Below are 20602 nucleotides of genomic sequence, written 5' to 3'. Positions count from 1 at the left end.
CAAATGTTTTTGCCTCTAAAATACATTTTTCGAAGAAATCTTCGCAGTTGCGAGACACGATCTGTCGTTTTTTGCATTACAGTTGCTGTGGATTTCTACGTAAAAATTTACTTGTGAAATTTATTTCTGTAAGCACTTCGTGCCAGATCACCAATCCACAAATAAAATCAAGATTTTATGCAATTGCTTTCGCTGTTAAACGTGCAAGTGACTCTTTATCTGATTTAACAACTTCTTTTACAGCAGAATGAATGTCTTTCTATCCGTTTGTATGGCTCTCTCACCTAGTTAAAAAATTGGCAATGCTTTGTCGATCCCAAAAAAAATATGGTAAATAGTTTGGACGCTTTAACATTTTTTACAGCTTCAATTGCTCCTTTTACAGCATCAACGATGACTAGATTTAAAAAATGACAGACGCGTGGAATGAAAAACGTTCATGGGATGATATTTGCACTATGAGATTGATTGTACATTCTTATACCTCGCATAATGACTCCATTGTCGTAATGCGTTTTGTATGATATTTTTATTCCCGTTTAAGTGTTTCTCTATCACCGGATCAATTTTAAGAAATTTTTCATTATATTTGGTAAATAATTTATCTGAAAATTCTTTAAATGCAATATTTTCTGAAAACATGGTTAACGTATTTTAAATGTTTCTCTTGAGTAACTCGCTTTAGTGTTTTACACTAAAAAATATATTTTTAATAATAGGTAAATAAAAATAAAGAAAAACGTCCAGCAGATTCATTGAAAATCCTGTATGAAATATTGACTTACTAATGTTCAGAAACAATCTTGTGTTTAATATGGATTTCAATACCGGTAATACCGGCATTGAGTCAAAAATTTCCCTTCGGTACTACCGGTATTACAAAATAAAATACCGGTAGTACCGAAAAAAAATTATGCCTATAATGCTTGAAAGCAAAAGCGTAGAATAAAATGATACTCATTGTAGAGGACAAACTTGAGTAGTTTTATCGGAGTAGGATATCAAAGTAGAACAATAATATTCCATTTAGTCCAAGAGAGCTGAAATATCGACCCGCCCTACCTACCTATGCGAAAAATCTCACCTGCCGATATTTTAGCGCAAAAAATATTAATTCAACACGTTCGATACTTTTCTATTTTTGTATATGCGTGACATGTCAACATAAAAGGAATACATTTGTTTTATCTCAGGCAAATTTAATGGTACTTAGCAGTTCCCAATAATTCTGTTATGTAACAGAGAAATATAACAGATAGGGAAGGCTGGCGAAGTGAAAACAATTCAATTGAATTATTTTTATTTGTACATTTTTATCACCATTCAGACATATTTTTACCCAAATAGTCCACGGAATATGCTTCACTAAACATTGATGCTAAATATATTAGCAATTATTCTTTTTAAATAAAAAAAGTATTTAAAAACAATTTAAAAAATAAACTATTCATTGGAAAATAATGCAATGTTATTTTATTCTGTTACTAACTAAAGATAGGTTGTAATATACGATTAAAATAAGTAATAATTAAAATGTGTTGCCGGGTGTTTTTTTTTAAATCAAACTTGATTTGTATTTAATTTTTTATTGTTGTAAAAACTAAATATTATAGCTTTTTATTACTTCATACTATTGAGAGTACACAAAAAATGTTTCAAATTTTTAACACACATTTGTATAATATAATGTATTTAAAAATGCAAATTAATGCTTTTTTAAAATAATATAAATAAATCTCATCTCAATTAGAAAAATATCACAATCATCAATCATAATAATGTTTTTTTTAAATATGTCGCATTTTGAACATAATATATATTTACTTTCTTGTGTGGATAATCGTAACTGAACAAAATTAATAAGTTAAATATTTTATTGGAATAAGTGGTAATTTTATTCGCCTAGTTGTCTGGCTCTTGGTATAAAAATTTAGATTTATTGTTTCAAAAAAAAATGATGTGGACCGCGATTTTTCTAAAAAAATATTTTTATGAAGATTAAAATAATTTGTGAAGTAAGTATTAAATTAATCGAAATAATTCCGGGGTATTCAAATGCTTTGGTTTTGCTAATCAATAAACATGGTAAAGCATGCGAGCGGTACTAGGTTTATTTTTTCGGTCAATTAATTATAATAATAATATAGTCAATACCGGTATTGACCGTTTTTTCTCTCGGTAATATCGGTATTGAAAATTCCGGTATTCCGGTCGTATTTGTACAGTATAAATAACGATATTTTTCAGAATACCGCAATCGATTTGTGTGCAGAACGACGCGATAGAATTTCTAAAAATGTTACTGTTTCAAAGCCGCAACGCACGTGCGCGCCTTTTTTAACTGGACGTCAGTTAGGTTTGCGTTTATTTCGGTCATTAAGAGATTGATTGTGTTTCGCAATGCGCGAAAAAATACCCACCAAGGGGACTGGCCATAGTCCAACTGGCGCGCGCCTTGCCTGCTCTTCCGTTACTGTTTTTAATGGGTCCTAGCTAGGTGTGCGCGTCATCCAACGAATGTTTAACCTTCGCTGACGTTGCTGAAGGATCTGTTCTGTGTCATCTCCAAATCATTAGGGAATTGTCAATATGCGATCCTTCAAACAATGGTGACCCACGATTCAATTACTGACTCGTCTCATTATACAAAAAAAAATGTTTGGATGACTAATATGTATAATATTATACTATGTTGAAAACATCTAAAATCATTTATCAGATCGTAACATGGATTATGAAAGACTGTCGATCATAAATCCAAACCAGATGTCTTAGAACACAAGCTAGTCATAAGTAGCGGTTGTTTTATGCTCATTGTGAATTATTGGAGTAGTTTATTAAATTTGGAATTTCAAAAATTATTAATTACAATTTTAAAAAAATAATTATTTTAACGTTAATTTTGTATCCTCCGTTCTTGAAATATTTTATATAGATTACAGATACAAAAAATCACAAATATACAATATAAACGAATGGAAATTAATGACAAAAAAATCATATTATATGTATTATCACTATCGGTATCAAACGCTCGATGTAAATAAATATATCGATTTAGTTAGTATACAAATATACACCCACGCGTTCATACGTATTCGAGCCACGCGCTCAAAGCGAAAAATAAAAACAATCAAGCGGCACGCGAAAAGGATTCGAACTTTGCTAACTGCCGCAGTTAGCGGGTGAACTTACAAAAAAAAAGAAAAATCCATAAAAAGTGCTGTTTTGAGCAGAGTGCGTTCGTGACGGAATTCAAGTGCGCCAGAAATGTGCGTAATCTCTCTCGTCAGTTTTAGATAACTTTTCGCAATATTTGCTAGACCACTCTATTATGTCTGTTTTCTATCAGCCGAAATTTCGTCCGAATAAACCAGAGGGGTGTAATTAAATTTACGGTTTATTTTGATTGTGTGTTTCCGCATTTTATATTTTGCGATAAAATATTTTTAGACCAATGCCGCAAAAGCTTAACCGCAGATTGCATTGTTATGGCGAAACTCGGCGGCTATCAGATTTCTCGGGTCTATTTGAAACAAGCTTCAATGAGCTTTTAACAGCTTTGCGGTTAAAGTGTGATTTATATGAAAGAGCGGGTGTATTTTCGTACACAGAACAGTTAATAATGAATACATGTATGTACATAAATAGAAGTAATTGATGTGTTTCAAATGATCCTATATTATTTATTTATTTGTAGATCAATGGATAGTAGACAAAATAATTTATATTGATCGAAAGCTTTCTATATTTATTACTCATGAAAAATATAATGTTTTCATATTTAATAATTTAATTTAAAAGTGTACATAGCGAATCTGTATCTTTATTATAATAGTATATTTATTAATTTACATTAGCAAATTGTGCATAATAAAAATATAAAGTAAAAGTATTGTAGAACAGTAAAAATAGTAATTAAATTATGGCTGTCCCATAAGTCTGCTTTTTTATTATAAATTAACAGTAGTCGTATTAATGGTGCTATTTAGTAACGGGATATTTTTGGTTTCGATATTTTCAACCTTAAATGAGATAAAATAATCTTAATTAAACTATGCTATTATACTTTACGAGTTTCAATTCTGTCATAATGCGACAAAAGCAGTTAAAATTATATAATGCCTTTAAAAATTTCGTTTCGGAATTTTGACATTGAATATCTACACAAGAGCGGGTTGTTAGTGAGGGTATTAGGGCTGCAATTAAAACAGATTTGAAATTAACGATACAGAAGCTACATCAGTTCACAAACATTTAAAAATTAGGAAAGGTGTTAATTTGCAGATAATGGGTATCTAATAAATTGTCTGAGGAAAATCTCGCGCAGCGAATCGCAATATGCCACTAATTAATTATTCTAGAACAGAAAGATTTATTTGAGTCGAATTGTAACTGAAAATAAGAAGTGGATCCTTTACTTTAACACGCGATGTGAAAGGCAGTGGTTGGATGTCAAAAGAACAGGATTACAACCTAATAAGATAATGTTACGCATTTAATGGTATTTACCCCGAAAGTGATGAAAATTTGGACGGTTCATAAAATATTGCTGACGGTTTCGTGCAGTATTTTCGAGGTATATATTTCGTCTTCTGCTCAGTCGCTTCCTTCTTTTTGTTCTTGGTCTTCAGTACTGTCCATCAAATAAACTGAGCGCTCAGATTTTAAATGCGGCTTCTTCCGAGCCTGATTTGATTCCCGATTTAATTTTGAAGGGTTGCGAAGTCAGTTTCACTGCTCCTCTAAAACGTATTTTTATTCTAATTCTCAAGACAATTTTGACTAGATACCAGTGGCGTACGGTGAATGTTAATATTGGGTGTGCTATAAAAAATAAAAAAAAACGTACATTTTTTCATTTTTATTAGCCGAGGTTTTGGCATGCCTAAACTGCCTTACAGCTTTTTCCCATATATAAATAAATAAATAAACATCAAACCTAATCTAAAATATTATTATATAAAAATATCAAATTTCCAATAAACATAAAATTATAATGATTTATATATAAAATCTAATCTTCTTTCTTTAATCATAAATTTTTCTATCACACTGTCATAAAAAGTGCTCTTCTTTTTAATGTCCATAAGGATCCCTTTTTCTATTGAAATCAAGCTAAGGCCACATAGCCTTTCTTGGCCTTGGGTACTTCGATAACAATTATTAATTCGGTTCAGAGCAGAAAATGAACGTTCTGCTGAAGCAGTACTGCTTGGAAGAGTTAATATTAGTTTGCCTAATTTATCTATTTCCTGAAAACCTGACTCCAGATTATTTGTGTTCATAAATTGTACAAGCTCATGAACAGATTTCTCTGCAAATTCAGGCAAATGATAAAGAACAGCAAGCTCATTTTTTAAACTTATATAATCAAATAATGTTCCATAGAATTGTTGCAGTTTGGTAAGTAATTCATTTGGAAATTTTCCTTTATATTGCTCATATTTTTCTTTCTCCAGAAGGTGAAAATATTCCAATTTGGACATTGAAGAAAAACGGTTTTCAATTTGCTTACATATATTATCAACTATTGTATTAAATAGTTGGCTAAACGCGTGCTTTTCTTCAACAAGCAAATCATTACTCAGTCTTGGATAATTTTCTTCCGTTACATAAGAATCCCATAATGTTTCATAATTATTTTCCTGTTCATGTCTGAGTTGTTGCAAAATTTCGGTAACTTTCTTACAGCAATATAATATGTCAAAAGATTTGGATTGTAAAATGTTGTATAACACATCAGTTTTTCCAAAAAGGTTTGAAAATATGTGGAGAAGTTTTCTTGTTTCAAAATCTTCCAAAAAGCTAAGAAAACCTCGTGCTTTTATTACAGTGTCGGGGTCCCATAATTCACAATTTTTCACGACGTCTCGAAAAAAGTCCGTAAATTCATTTCTGTATTTTTGCACTGTGTTACTTAACCGTGATGTGTAATTCCATCTTGTAGGTGTAACAGAAGGAAGTCTTCTAGCTACAAACTCTTGCAAAGCATTTATTCGTTTGGAAGATTTCGAAAAGAATGCAGACAATCCATTTAAAGTTTGAAAGAATGATTTGCACACTTTTATATTGGAAAGACCTTGTTGTAATGTTAAATTCAACATATGAGCATAGCAGTGTGTAAAAATGGCCAATGGATAAACTTCGAGTACTTTGGCTTGCAAACCATTAATATGCCCACTCATTACACTCGCCCCATCATAAGTCTGTCCAACTAATTTTTCTTGAATTTGAAATTCTTCAATTATATTTACAACGTGGCAAAATAAGCCATCGGCTGTTTTATCAGAGCTAACGTCTGTAAAGCCAATAAACCGCTTTGTATATTCTCATTTATTGTCTTTATGCTTCATAAATAAATTGGGAAGAGGTGGACGTGGTTTGCCAATTTTGATGATCTTCAATTTAATTTCATAGCTTCTTTTTGAAAATGGATTATTCAAAATATCTTCAACAGTATTCTTCATCATTATTGGGGTAAATAAAAAAATATAATCTAGAATAGAAAATTAAGTATTGATCATATGTAAATAAGATAATAAACTATTTTACGCCAAAATATAAAAAATGAGTGACCTGTTATTGTGATATAATGTAATAAAAAAGCAGCGACGGACGCAAGAGTTTTTGAAATACGTGCACCAAATTCGAGACCAATTTTACTACTGAGCGCTGCCAGCCGACAGATCGACTTCAGCCGTTAAATCTCGGAACAATTTACTTTAGTCGGCCGCCGCACTCAAGGTCGGCGCGCCACATGAGTAATACATAGCGTGTCGGTCGCGCGGAAACTTTTAGAGCGACTGACAAATACCAATGCATACTATACACTGCATATTAAAATTTTATAATTTTGCATACTACTGTATGCAAAATGATGTCGCTTTATGCCCTAAATTTTCTAAATTTCTAAATTTATATTTTAGATGGTTTTGCGGGTGTGCGCCGCACACCTAGCACACCCTGAATATACGCCTCTGCTAGATACTTCCACTAAATATCTCGGAATCACTTTTGAAAGCAAGTGGAGGTTCTCTCTACACATACACGACGTCTGTGATAAATCTTTCAAGATGCTCGGCTTTCACTTTGACGATCCGTCAGTTATTCACGTCCTCTATGACGCATTACTTCGTAGCATTCTTGAATCGGGATCTATAAATTGGAACACTCGAATAACCAAATATTCTCTTTTAGTGGAAAAAATTCAAAAAAGGTTTTTAAGATACCTTTACAAAAGGACATTTGGTTATTATTCGTTCTTATATCCCAGCGCCTTTCATTTAGGAGCGTTGGGATACGATTCGCCTAGTTCTCGCAGGAACTTGTATGTCGCTAATCATTTCTTCAAATTACTGAAGGGTGCTGTCGACAATCCAGCTGTTCTCGAGGAATTCCAGTTTTGGGTTTTAGAACGTATTCGAGAATTACGATCGCGTCCTCTTTTGATGGCCGTTGGGCCTAGGACTTCCGCACTTGCCGACTCGCCTATGGCCATCCGGCTCCTTAATACGCTGGCATTAAACATAGATCTGTTTAATGACAGATACTTGTCCGCTTCTATGTCATATAATTTTAATATTTTACGTTTTTTTTGTTTGCTTCTTTCTTTATATTATTTTAATTATATATATTTTTGTGTATTGAAATAATATATGTATCCATGAAGACAATAGAAAAAATCGATTTATTTCTTTGGGAACTCCTTTCTCATCCTCCGTATTCTTTAGACATTGCTCCAAATGATTATCATATATTTAGATCTCTGAAACAGTTTTTAGATGGAAAAAATATTCTACAAAACAGATATAAAAAATGAAATTTATTGCTTCTAAAAATACATTATTTTATGAATCAGATATGAAATGCATGATAAAAACTCAATAATATACAGTGAAATCTCTTTGTAACGAATACCGAAATAACGAAATTCTCAGTATAACGAATCTTCTATTTGTCCCTGAAAAACTTTCATACAAAATGTTTTTATTGTAACGAAGACTGATCTCATTATAACGAAATATTTTGCTTCGTATTTAAGAATGACGTTACAACTTGACGAATTCAGTTCGTCCTTGACTTGGCGTGTGCCGGATGTGCTCACAAGCGACACTCAAGGTGTTTCGCCGACCTTCAAACTGTTTTTATAAAACATTTTTTTAACAAATTTTATTGTGTTCATTAGTGTCCTTAAAAATAGACAAAATTGATCTGTCAATTTTGTTAAAGGTTATTTTGATGTTGTAGTAATATGGTAATTAAAAATAAAAAAAAATATATCATCTTACATTCAATATAACGAAATTTTTTCTTCGGTCCCGTGAGCTCCGCTATACTGAGATTTCACTACTAAAAACGAGACCATAACGAATCCACAAACTGTGAGTACTCGGATGAGAAAATATTAAAGCCATCTGACAATATTTGTTTAGTCAAGTTTTCGTTGATTTACAAAGTAAATAAAATAAAATTGTCGGTCAAGTTTGCTGTGTCTTAGATAATATAAGACATCAATTTGAATTTCAGTTTAATAAGCAGCTCAGAAATATAGGTTATTTTTTATTTAATTTGCGTCCGGAGTTGTATTCCCAATAGAGAACTTGTCACTTTTGTTTATTTTGTTGAATACTGTGACAGTTCAATATGACCGCATAATAATTTATTTTTTATGCTGTCTAACGTAAAAAAATCGCGTAACGTAAACGTTACGCGAATATATTAACTGATAATCAAATTTAATTAATACATCGCTTGCATATATTTTGTATATATATTTTATTAAAGCCTATTTTTATATTTATTTGTAATATAACTTGCCGCTTAATTTATGTTACTACATTTTCGAGAAAATAAATACGGAAAATTATAAAAATAGAAGTTGCGAAAAGCTTTTTTCATAAAATGTCCAAGATAGATATGCTTACACTTTGACAGATTTTATCATTGAACAAATTAGTGGGACTCTTTATACACCTAGAATCGTCTAAATTAAACGACTTTAAAAACGTATAAACACGTGATTAATATTATATAATGCATAAAGTTGGAATATCTGTGGAGATTTGAAAGTTACGGGTCTTTCGGGAGTGTAGATCTGAAAGTTATATTGTCTGGCGTACATCTCTGTTACAAAATCGCAATATGCTGTTGAAATATTTCGTTTGTAATAAGCTTTCTAAATGAAAAAGTTTTATCGTGAAAAAACAGCAGTTATTATTCCGACAAACTGAAATTAGCTACAAAATACCTTTCACGACCCGAACGGATCTCCTCTGTGGAGGTTTTATTAATTTATCTTGTACACCAGGGGTATCCAACCTTTTGAGTATACAACCAACAAAAAAATATCACAGTCCATATTCATTTTTAAACAAAAAACAATAACATATCAAGAGATAATGTAAAAGTCACGCTAAAAAATAATATCAAATTGTGAAATTTTAACATTAATTTAATTTTTAACCCCTGCATTACACGTTGAATTATTTTTTTCATTTTGGGCAAGACGTGGTCTTTTTCGGCTCGCAGAGGATTAACTAAGGAACCATGTGCTGTTAAAAACGCTTCGTTCATATTAAGTAAAGCTTGTTAATATATGTATGTAGTTGGTAATTTGTATTTTTATCATAAATAATGTAATTACATTTAATTTAAAATTATTTTTTAGTCTTAATATGTCTTATTGTTATGGTACAATATAGTTATAACAATGCAATTCAACAAATTTTAAAACGATTATATCAAAAAATGAAAATTATTAAAATAATCACACTACTAACTACATATATTGTATATACATACATATGTATGTAAACCCACATATTTTTTGTTCGCTGGTTTATTTTTCCCGTCGTCTCTTTTGTTCATGAAAGATGCTTTGTTGATTTCCATCTCAACAGATTTCCGCTTAGTCAGAACAAAAGGATTTTTTTTATCTTGGTGTAAGTTCTAATGGAAGAGAAGTTAATAACGTGGTCTACTTGCAGACATGATCAGCAAATGCTGAATTTTCATTGAATATTTTCCCTGCGTTTTTTTATTTTTAATCAATGTACGATGTGCATTTTTTTAACAATTCATAGACCATGTCCTCTTACATGTTTAACTATGGTGGTCCTCCTAACCTGAGACTGATTCTTGCTTTAATTTTATACCTCCTATTTATTTTTGTTACAACACATTGTATGTAAATATGTACATATTGTTAAACTCAATCGTAATAATATGTAATTGTTTTGCTTGATTTTTTCCAATCTATAAACTAATTTGCGCCGGGTTACGCGTAAAACACATGATTATAATTCTTTGCGTTGGGGCGGGCGACGCATACTCCGCGTCATTTGTTATACGAGACGTAAAAAAATATATTAACACTTTACCGACCGGCAGTTTCACTACCAGACTTACGCTAAATTCCGGCACCTTTTCACAAATCTTCGCGAATTTTACCTTTTTTATTTAAATTTATGTATTTTTTGATACGGTCCGAATATTTAGTTGAATTTTTCTAAACATGTTAAAAATGTATCAATGCATCAATTTAAGTCATTATTAGGTGGTTCTCAACATGTGGATCGCCGGAAATAAAAATTAATTATTACATTTCCTTATTATTAGATTTTTAAAATGATTATCTTGATTTTAAAATTATAAAAATGAATAACCTAAAAATTTAAATAAAAATAATTTAAATTGAGTCATCCAGCGGTTCTCAAACTTTTTCAAATTTAAAAAAACTTTTTTCAAGCACACTTTTTTTTCGTATTGTTGTATTTTGTGCAAATGATTATCTACAAAAATGAGAAATGACATTTTTACTAATATGAGTTTACTGATATATAATTCAATTGCAATAAAATATTCACTCACCATTGTAATTCGCTCCATCGTAATGCGAAATCTTCCAGGCACAAACACAGATATTGTACATTATCTTTCACGTGTAAATCACTTTTCACAATAACTATTTATATAATGCAAGTTTAAAGTGCACTCACCATTATAAATTTCTCCACACTAATACGGAATATTTCAGGTACACACTTTATTATTATTCAATGTCTTTCCCTTGTAATTCACTTTTCACAATATTTAATTCTAAAATAATACCAATACGAATTATCAAAAAAATAAAATTCAAAATTCACAAACGTTATTTTTATTATTTACCTAGTAATGTTTCTTCAAATGATACGAGGAGAAACATTCACCAACATGTAAAGCTACTTTACATTCTTTGCACATGTAAAGAGAATCTTTTCTTATTTTATGTGCGATAAAAACTATGCATCTTCTTCTTTTACGCTCATTAGTAGATGATATCCTGACTAATTGGTGTTGTTTTAAACTGCCTGAAAGCCTTTGAAATGAGGGAGCAGTGGCGAATGTGGATGTCGGTTGTGAATTTTCAGACATTTCTGAAATTGTTGGTGTTTCTGTTTCTGGTGTTTTTTCCTCTATCCAATATTTTGCTATTTTCATTAAATAATCATAAAACTTTATATTGCTGTTTGAATTTACACTTCTATACACTGTAAATGCATTGAATAATGCACAGTTAAATAAATACATGGCCACTTTTTTCGTCCATTTTTTAGTTTTACGATATATTGGATAGTACGAAAGGTATTGATTAGCCCGATCTACTCCTTTCATGTATTTATTGTAATCAATTATACAAATTGGTTTTTTTATACGCAGCCCAGTTCTTCTGTCAGTTTTTTCAGTGTTTACAATATTTGTATTATGGATTGTTGATATCATTCGAATATCTCTACTCTTTACTGTTTTTTCCACAATTGTAATAAAATTTCCCCGTTTCGCTTATATTTACTTTCAAATATTCGTAGTTTAGCCTTTTTTAGAATATCCGGTAAGCCCCACATATTCTTATTTTTTTCTTGTATAATATTTTTAACTTCTTGTTTGTACTTATTCCAAGTTTGAGCACGGTATCTATTTGTTTCTTCTGCAATAATGCGGAACAGGTCATCACCGATAAATTTTTCGGCGATTTCTTCAGGGCGCGTGATATCAACATCAAAAGTTGCTCCCGAAAATCCTTCAAATGGCTGGTTATGCCTAGGTGTATCAGTTTCACACCAATCTAATGGAATATCATCATCCTCAGTATCTTCTCCATCGCTAATAGGCATCATTACTCGAGGACGATTTCTTTCATGAACAATCGAACTTGTATCACTATCACTAAAGTTTTCGTTATCACTGGGAATATTTGAATCATTGTCCGCGTAATTTTCCTCTACAAAACTATCTTCTGCCATTTATTTATTTGGGTTATAATTATATTTAAATAAAAACTATATTTTTAACACTTTGTTATATAAAATACACTGTATTTATATTTTTATAGCCACTATATTTTATAAAGAGGCGTAAGCGTAATATTTTTAAAGAATCACTGCAGCACAAAGTTCCTTTTATTTATTTTATTTTTTTATTATTTTTAGAATATTCACTCGAGCACACGAAAACAAGATGCGATTTACACGACAGCGTTAGCTAAACTGAATTATTATTCATATTTTTTTAAGTGCATCATATTATTTCTTATCTCAAAAGAAATTCCCAATTTCAAAAAAAGAGTCACTTCTGAGAATCACTTCCAGTAAATCGGTGCTATCTCGTGATAGATAAAATTCACTCAATAAAATAAACGGTCGAAATTTCCAAATTACAGGACAGAAAAAATACGATATAATCTCGCTAATCTGTCAATTTAGAAATTCGGGAAACCGGTACTATCTAATATATTAACTCACAAAAAATGTTAGTGTACTTAAAAAAATGCAAAGTAGAAAGAATTTACAAAATATATTTGATATAAATATATATTTTTTAAATGGATTTTCGAATTTGTATAGATAAACAGTACCTGATTATATTATAAGACACAAGTAAAGAAATACAAAGGCAGCTTAATTATATTTGAACTATATCTTTATTATATATGATTTTGTTGTTAATTTTTACTGATAACACTGGGAAGATATTTTGCATACTTGCAAAACAAAAAAACCGTCGAGAATATTTGGGAGCATTTGAAGAAGAGATTGATAAAATCGAAATAACCACTAAAAGAGAGCTAATCGAGAAGGTGATTCGGGAATAGAATCATACTTTGAACCTTCAAAAATTAAACAACGTTTATAAAGTAAATTCAGGCACTTATTTAATCTAAAGAAGGACATACAAAATATTTTAAATATAGTCCCGAATTGCATAGGGAAAAATATTTTTATTTTTGTTTTGAATTAAAAAAAATAAAATTTATGACTTCTCACAACTAAATTAGTTCTTTTTCAATAACTAATGCTATAAAAAATAATAAAATAGCAAAAAAACGAATTTCTGCTTTAAAAATTATAATATATAAACAAATTATAATATATAGACAAACGTGTCTAATAATTATGCCAGGCACAGTAATTGAATATTTTTTTTCAATATCAAATGAAACTTCATACTAATATTTAATTTTTTTCAAAAAAAAATCTTAAAAAAATCTCTAAGCATATATTTTTAATTTGATAACGAAATCATAGCTACCGCTCACTCCATATGGCGTGCGCGGTATTTAACGTTCGGCAGGCTCGCACTCCATATGGCGTGAGCGGTCGGTAAAGTGTTAATATTGAATCTAGTTTGAACTCTCGACAATAAATGGATTAATACAATAATATTTTCCATTTCACGTATCTCTGCTACGTATGTTATGTTATTCAGTACGCTAGAGAAACATGTTCAATTTTAAAGCTTACAAACTGCAGCGTAGAAATCGCTCAACCCGGCAATTTAAATTGCACATTCGTCTGATAAATTCTCATGCGTCCTAATCGCGAACGCTCAGTTATGCAACACACAACCATCCCTTATATACGTTTAAATTTATATCTCCCTATAAAACGTCCTCTAGGCACAGATCATAGCTGACTGCGTGGAGTTTCAAACGGGTTTTCCGACCTTCCCGTGACTTTAACCAACCCAGTAGTATTTTTTCCTGCAGTCGGCGTAAACAAGTTTTGAATACTTGTACGAGATAGGTTTATCCAATTATTAGCCACACACTTTTGCCGAATCCCATTTTGAAAGAAGATCTCATTTTGCTGAATCTATGAAAAATGCTAGCTTCCACCGTCTCTCACTACTCGTTTATCAGATCGCGATATCGAAGTGAACACTTCGATCTAGTTTTTACAGCCAAGTATATGGGTTCATGCATCAGCGATCTTAAGGCTCGGCCACACAGAAAGCGGTCTTAAAAAATTTGTTTAATTTATACTATAAAGTCCGATGGCACAGCATGTGTGCCATGCTTGCGCCAACGGTTTGTCCATTGTGCTACGTTTTCGTCAAGCATTATTAGCAGTGGTGTAGTATTAAATTAAATAATGCCGGAGCGCTAATTTTGACCTAACACCCCTACCCCCTCGTTATGCATGTAAATATATATATATATATATATATATATATATATATATATATATATATATATATATATATATATATATGATTTTTAAAATAAAGAAAATTGAAAAAATGAGCTAATATTTTAGGATTAATTGATTTTATAATATTATATTGTGAGGGCCTATTTATTCGTTAAGGAAAAAACTGGGTGGCACTCTGGTAACGGGGGGGGGGGAGGCATGTCATTCAAACTATCATTTGGGGACAAATTTATTAAGACGAACCGGTTTAGTGCGCGGAGCAGAATTGTGCTTGGATGCGTCGAAGCGTTTTTTAAAAGGCACCACATTAAACAACCATGTTGTGTACAAATTTAATAACACTAACCCGTTTAGTGGGCGTTTTTAAGGTTGCGCGATAGCAGGAGCGCATACTGATTGAGCAGATCGCACTATTTAGTCCGCGAAGCTGACAATTAATTTATTATTTTAATTATTGCGATTTTTTCTCTTAACCCTTTAGACGCCAGTGACGTGCCCGCACGCCAAAGCGGTCGGACCGTCAAGTGCCAGCGCGTGCAGGCACGCAAATGTTATTACGGACACATTTATTAATAAATTCGATTTTTTTTTCGTTAATTTAATACAGAGACATCTATTAAATGGAATGTGATCGTTAAAATGTGCAATTTTTGAACCATTCTTTTATTATTTACGATCGAGCATACAGACGTTGTTAGGGCTGCTACAATATTTTTTTTAAATGATAAAAAAAACACAATGTTTTGTAAAAAAATAACATTTTTTGAATTTGAATTTTGTTTTTGTTTATATTATAACATTATTGCCATATTTACTATTTTTTAAAAATTTTTGACATAGTTGAAAATTTTTAAATATATGAAGTAGCTGCCATTTTGATAAAAGATTTTGATTAAAACAACGGAAATTATCGTGTCCCATACAAATATTAAAAACTACCAAAAACATATAATATAAATAACAATCAATATAAATTACATATAATATTTGTGTGTGGCAGCCCTGACAGTGGTTTTTAAAACTTGTTATTTCTGTGCTTTTTTTTCACTTTTATGTTAAAATTAATAAAAAGGAAAGTAAACAGTGATTTTCCAGGTAAATAATGTTTCTCTTTCATAATAATTTAAAGGGTTGAAAATGGTGGCCCACAGAGCAAATTCATAGAAATTTGCTTGGCGTTGAACAGGTTAATTCCTGATAATGCTATGCTTGGATACGAATCTCAAGTGTCGCGTCGAAGCATATACTAAACAGGCACAGGCTTAAACTACCATTTTGTGTACAAATTTATTAATAAAACCGGTCTAATTTGCCTTTTTGAGTCGCGCCAGTGATTAGTTCTTAAAAAAGATGTACCGAAATGCTACTCCTGTTTGTAGTAACGTTTGTGATCCCCAAAATGAATATCCTGGTTATTTTACTTTCCTAAAAATGAACTATTTATGATAGCTATCAATGTTATTTATAATAGTAAATATTTAGTATAAATCATATTATACATATATAGCATTTGAAATCTGTCATATTTCCTTGACACCGCATAAAATATCCACAAAAATTATATTCGAGTTTAGGTTGTGTGTACATTGTATATCACCTTTCACATGTTGAACTTTTGAGCTCTTGAATAAGCTTTTGAGCTTTTCTACTTCAACCGTTCGCCCTTAAATGTATGTATGTTTGTACATATTTAATAAATTTTAATATTTTGAAACGACGTTGGAATAATAATAACTACTTTAATCTGCGGTTTTAACACTTTCCTATTGTGACATTGGTATTTGGATCAGTTGTAAATCATTTTTTTTTTTAATTTTTGATCGGTTGTAGCGTCTGCTGTTGCCGCTTTCGCCACTTTGTGGCCTTTCAAAAATAAACTTGAGTGCGCTTTCGGGTAAACTAAAATAAACGGATCCCTGACCTCTCAGGCGGACCTTTGTTAACATATATTTTTTTTATTTTCGAGGCGTATGGCTATGTAAGATTGGTCTAAAGACGCGGTTATACAAGACAGCATATATTTTCTGGTTCAATGTCGATAGTATATTGGTATTGAAAAAAATATACTGTAACAAAAAAAATTAAAATAAAGGTATTATACTACTTTTGTGTAAATAAATGACGTTTGACTTTTATAAAAAGATCTCTTAAATTAGAAACGAATTATATAGTAATAATTATTGCATTAATATAATGTCAATTATTTAAATATATGTTTTTGCTCTTTGTGATTTGAAACAATCAGCCAGATTTAGAGTTGTATCTATTTGAATCCAATACATGTTACATTTAATGAAACCTTTCAATTACACATTTTGTACTTTGGAAAAAAGTCTAATTTATCAGAATTTTGGCACTCCGCTGCGTTCTCGCGGTCGTCTTGGCATGCGCAATCCTATTTCGACGAAACGATACGCAATCTTTTCGCCGTTTAAAAATATCATTCAAATCGAAATTCATAATCGAATGCAAACAAATCAAATCTGACGAACGTGAGTCATCGGATGTAGAATAATAATACGTGAGACGGGCCCGAAGCCAAGGCAAAACTAATAAGTCCGCCGAAACTCGGTTGCATAACAAATAACAAAGAATTTCTCTCCAGTCAGCCTCTTTTTTCTACATCAACAGGGAGAGTTAATAAAATATTTTTTGGTTGCCACATGTATGCTACTTTAATTTTAGCTTTTTGTTGCAAACACGTATTTGCAATTATTCGTAGTTACTTTTCGTCGATTCCTTTAAACTTAATGTGGGGTCTTACTATTAAAAAGTAAATTGCGTAAAGGATGGACCACACAAAAGCTCTCGTTACGACCAGAAAATCACATAAATAACACGCAAGCGTTCTTACTGTAAATATTTTCCGCAATTGAATGAATATTTCTTTGTTGCAAAACGGTCACGGATATAATAAATCACCGGATCCACAAGATTCCCGTTGCAGTATACGACCTTGGACAATGCCCATCAAGCAAATGTCGCTTTCTATTTTTTTTATTTCGCGGTTCTAAGAAACGGGTACATCTATTGATTGAATAATCGCTGCATGATTGTGATTGATCAGCAAGTTTTGCAGTATCGCATTGTGTGATCGCACTATTGTTTAGTTTATCCTTATTGGTCAAGAATAAGATCCCCCACAAACGAGAGCATCTGTGTGGTCCCTACAAACCATTAATTAACTTTTGAATTTTATAAAATATGTATAACACAATGCTGTTCAAATTTCTGTGAGGGTATCAAAAATATGATGATTCAAATATTGTTTTACATGCGTTTTGATCAGGGACATCATTTCAACTTTTTAAAGGATGGAGCAAAACTAAGCCGATACGTAAATTTATTTATAAAATTATAACCCGAGTATATTTAAAGATAAAACGATTACACGTGTTGCCTAAGTATTTGTTTCATTCTAAATTTTTTAAACATTTCGTTTCTTTCAACGAACGAATTCTGCGAATTCGGTCATAGTAAACACCCCACAATTTTTTTTTCGAAAGCTTAAAAATAACTTTTTTGTTGAGAAGGAGTGTGAGTGTCTTCCATTTCGAAACAAAATAAAGGCGCGTAATGGATCATGGATTTTAGAGTGGCATTAGTCACTCGGATATATTGAGAGATAAAACGACTACACGTGTTGCTTAAGTATACAATTTTTTTCAAATTAAATTTGAGATAGTATAAACGAATATTTTACGAATAATTAAATTAATTCAATATTCGATTGAGAACCTTAGTCGCCACATTACCACCTTATTTAATCGCATGTCGGTTTAACGTGTTTTTTGAAAGTTCAGAAACTTTTTCATGAGCCCTCGTATCTCAGAGGTATATATAGTCCGGGAAATATTCATATCGGTTAAAGATTTTTTTCTTACAACATCTGGCAAGTCGAGCGAGCGTCGCGGAAATGCGACCGTCGTCGGTTCCGGGCCCTGAAGGTCGCGTTTTTCCCATTTTCGGGATGCGTGCGTGCGGCGACCGTATTATTCGGATCACTCGCCATTACGCACAGTGCGCAGGTCGAGAGATCGGGGTCAAATTCACCCGCCCGGGCGGCGCGGGACGGTTATTGAAAAAATCTATTGCCCATTGTTAAATGTATATATTATACCTCAGGGTCGATTTGGGATTAATAGCGTTCACGAAATCAACTGCGTATTGATTCAATCTAAAGCATAGACTCGAAGGGCGGTTATTACGAATTTCAAAATCGACCGAATGAGTTTAGGCTGTCTTATAGCGGTTAAACTATCGTGATATATTTCGCTGCGTGTTCTGGTGAACGTCGGCAATTTCAGAATCGCAGTTTTTCAGTCGACATGTATATCATTTTTATCTGTTGCTACGCTAATCCTGATCATTACTATTTTAAAAACCATACTGTGAATTAAATTATGTTAACCGGTTAAATTTTATTTTTTAAAGAGTGCAGTGCCATTCATATATGATATTATATTTGAGACACATCCGCTCATGGCATGTGGGAGTCGTTCGAAATGTATGTACGTATACAGCACATATGTATGTACATAAAGCTATTGCAGTGGCGATGGAATTTATACTCGCATATATTTACAAAATGCGATTGGAAAATATTTTTTATTCGCTGTGCTTTCAGAGGTACATATAATGAATCCTGGTTTCGTTAAGGGATACGGAGGTAACGTTATATATTGCTCTAATTGAAATTTCTGTTTGTGCTTAGCAGTGAGCGAGAGAAACAGATATTTAAATTAGTATTTAATGGTCAGAAAAGGGGCTTTGCATTGCTCTTTCGCTCGAAGAGGATGAGAACGGAGTTGAAGAGGAGTGGGTGGTGGGCGTAAAAAGAGAGCTGCGACCTCGAAGGGAAATAAGATATATCGAAACCGAAATGCGCTGACTAACCGTCCGCCGCTGCTTTCTGGTTTGTAAAACGGCTATAATTCGCGTTATGGTCAAGAGCAGTGGTGGTAAATGGTAGATTTTCGATATCAAAGAGAAGCTAACATTTACTGCGCTACGCGAACATTCGGTTTAATAATATGGTCTGCCAAAAGCAACGTTGGCATTTTATGATCTGCTGCGCCACGAAGTTTTTCATCTTAAATGACGTATCATCTAGATTAGGGATTTCTAACATTTGTATACCCTAGAGCACATTCTAAAGTATCGGTAAGGCGGCGGGCACCACCTATTTTTTCAAAACAAATTTGTAATAGGTAAAAAGTAATACACAATAAAATAAGGTGCTTGTTTAGAATGATGGCGCCACGCTCAAAAAACAATGGTTGTGGAAGATCCGCTGCGTCACATTGCTGGTTTGGTCCTAATGACTACGAAAGCGGCCAATAATATTTTATTAACAGGCTAAGTGCGAGTGAGCGGCAGCAAGCGAGCGTTGGTCAGAACAGCGAACATCTCACGAACAACCCTCTGTAACGAATCTACTTAAAAATAGTATTATATGTATTGGTAACAAGATTTACCTTACATAAATGGTTTAAATGTTTTTAACAACGCTCGCTCGCACTTTGTTTCAAGTTTAAAACGTATTCATCTAGCAAAACGGTATTGGCCGCTTTCGTAGACGTTAGGGCCAAACTATCTCGGCAATGTGACGCAGTGGGGAGTACTAAAAACGTGGCGCCGTCATTCTTAACAAGTATTAAAAATCATTTTAAAATATATAAATTATTGTTTATATTCTGTAAAATGTTAAACACGTTACGGTTGCCACATACATACAAAATAAACGTTATATAAAAATTATAATATCAATCTCAAAGTCAGTGTGACTTTTGCCTTTGCAGTTCATTGGCCAGTCAGTACCTCATAGTTAAGAATTTGTTAGTAAGCAATCATAGAGATTTTGATTTTATTAAATCCATGTTTGAAAAAATGATTCACAAAAGTATGTGGAACGGAAAAATGATTTTATCTTATATGCTGCTCAATTTTAAGAATGGAAACTTTTTTCTGTCTACTTTATTCTAGAAGTACTCATATGATATTAAGAATTTTAGCATAATATTATTCTGAAGGCACCCGCATGCCCTGACCTAGATTGTTTTGAAAACATATTTTTAAAATCCCTGTATTTTTTCAATTTAAATAACGTTTTATTTATTCATTTATCT

At 32.0% G+C, this 20602-nt stretch overlaps 1 protein-coding gene and 1 long non-coding RNA gene across 4 annotated transcripts in view; one reads left to right on the top strand and one right to left on the bottom strand.

Annotated features, from left to right (window-relative positions):
* Nucleotides 1-20602, top strand: part of sxc (O-linked N-acetylglucosamine (GlcNAc) transferase sxc) — a 79765-nt gene that overhangs the window by 17634 nt on the left and 41529 nt on the right. The gene's annotated exons all lie outside the window — the stretch shown is intronic.
* Nucleotides 638-6971, bottom strand: LOC148234498 (uncharacterized). Its single transcript, XR_015809945.1, has 2 exons — nt 6580-6971; nt 638-6499 (listed from the first exon to the last, which is right to left on the bottom strand). It is a non-coding gene; the product is annotated as an uncharacterized LOC148234498 (long non-coding RNA).

This window comes from Plectrocnemia conspersa, unplaced genomic scaffold, assembly GCF_051122295.1.
Source record: "Plectrocnemia conspersa isolate PC_06_02 unplaced genomic scaffold, ASM5112229v1 ptg000006l, whole genome shotgun sequence".
In the NCBI taxonomy this organism is placed as follows: domain Eukaryota; kingdom Metazoa; phylum Arthropoda; class Insecta; order Trichoptera; family Polycentropodidae; genus Plectrocnemia; species Plectrocnemia conspersa.
This window is presented reverse-complemented; position numbering and strand designations above follow the sequence as displayed.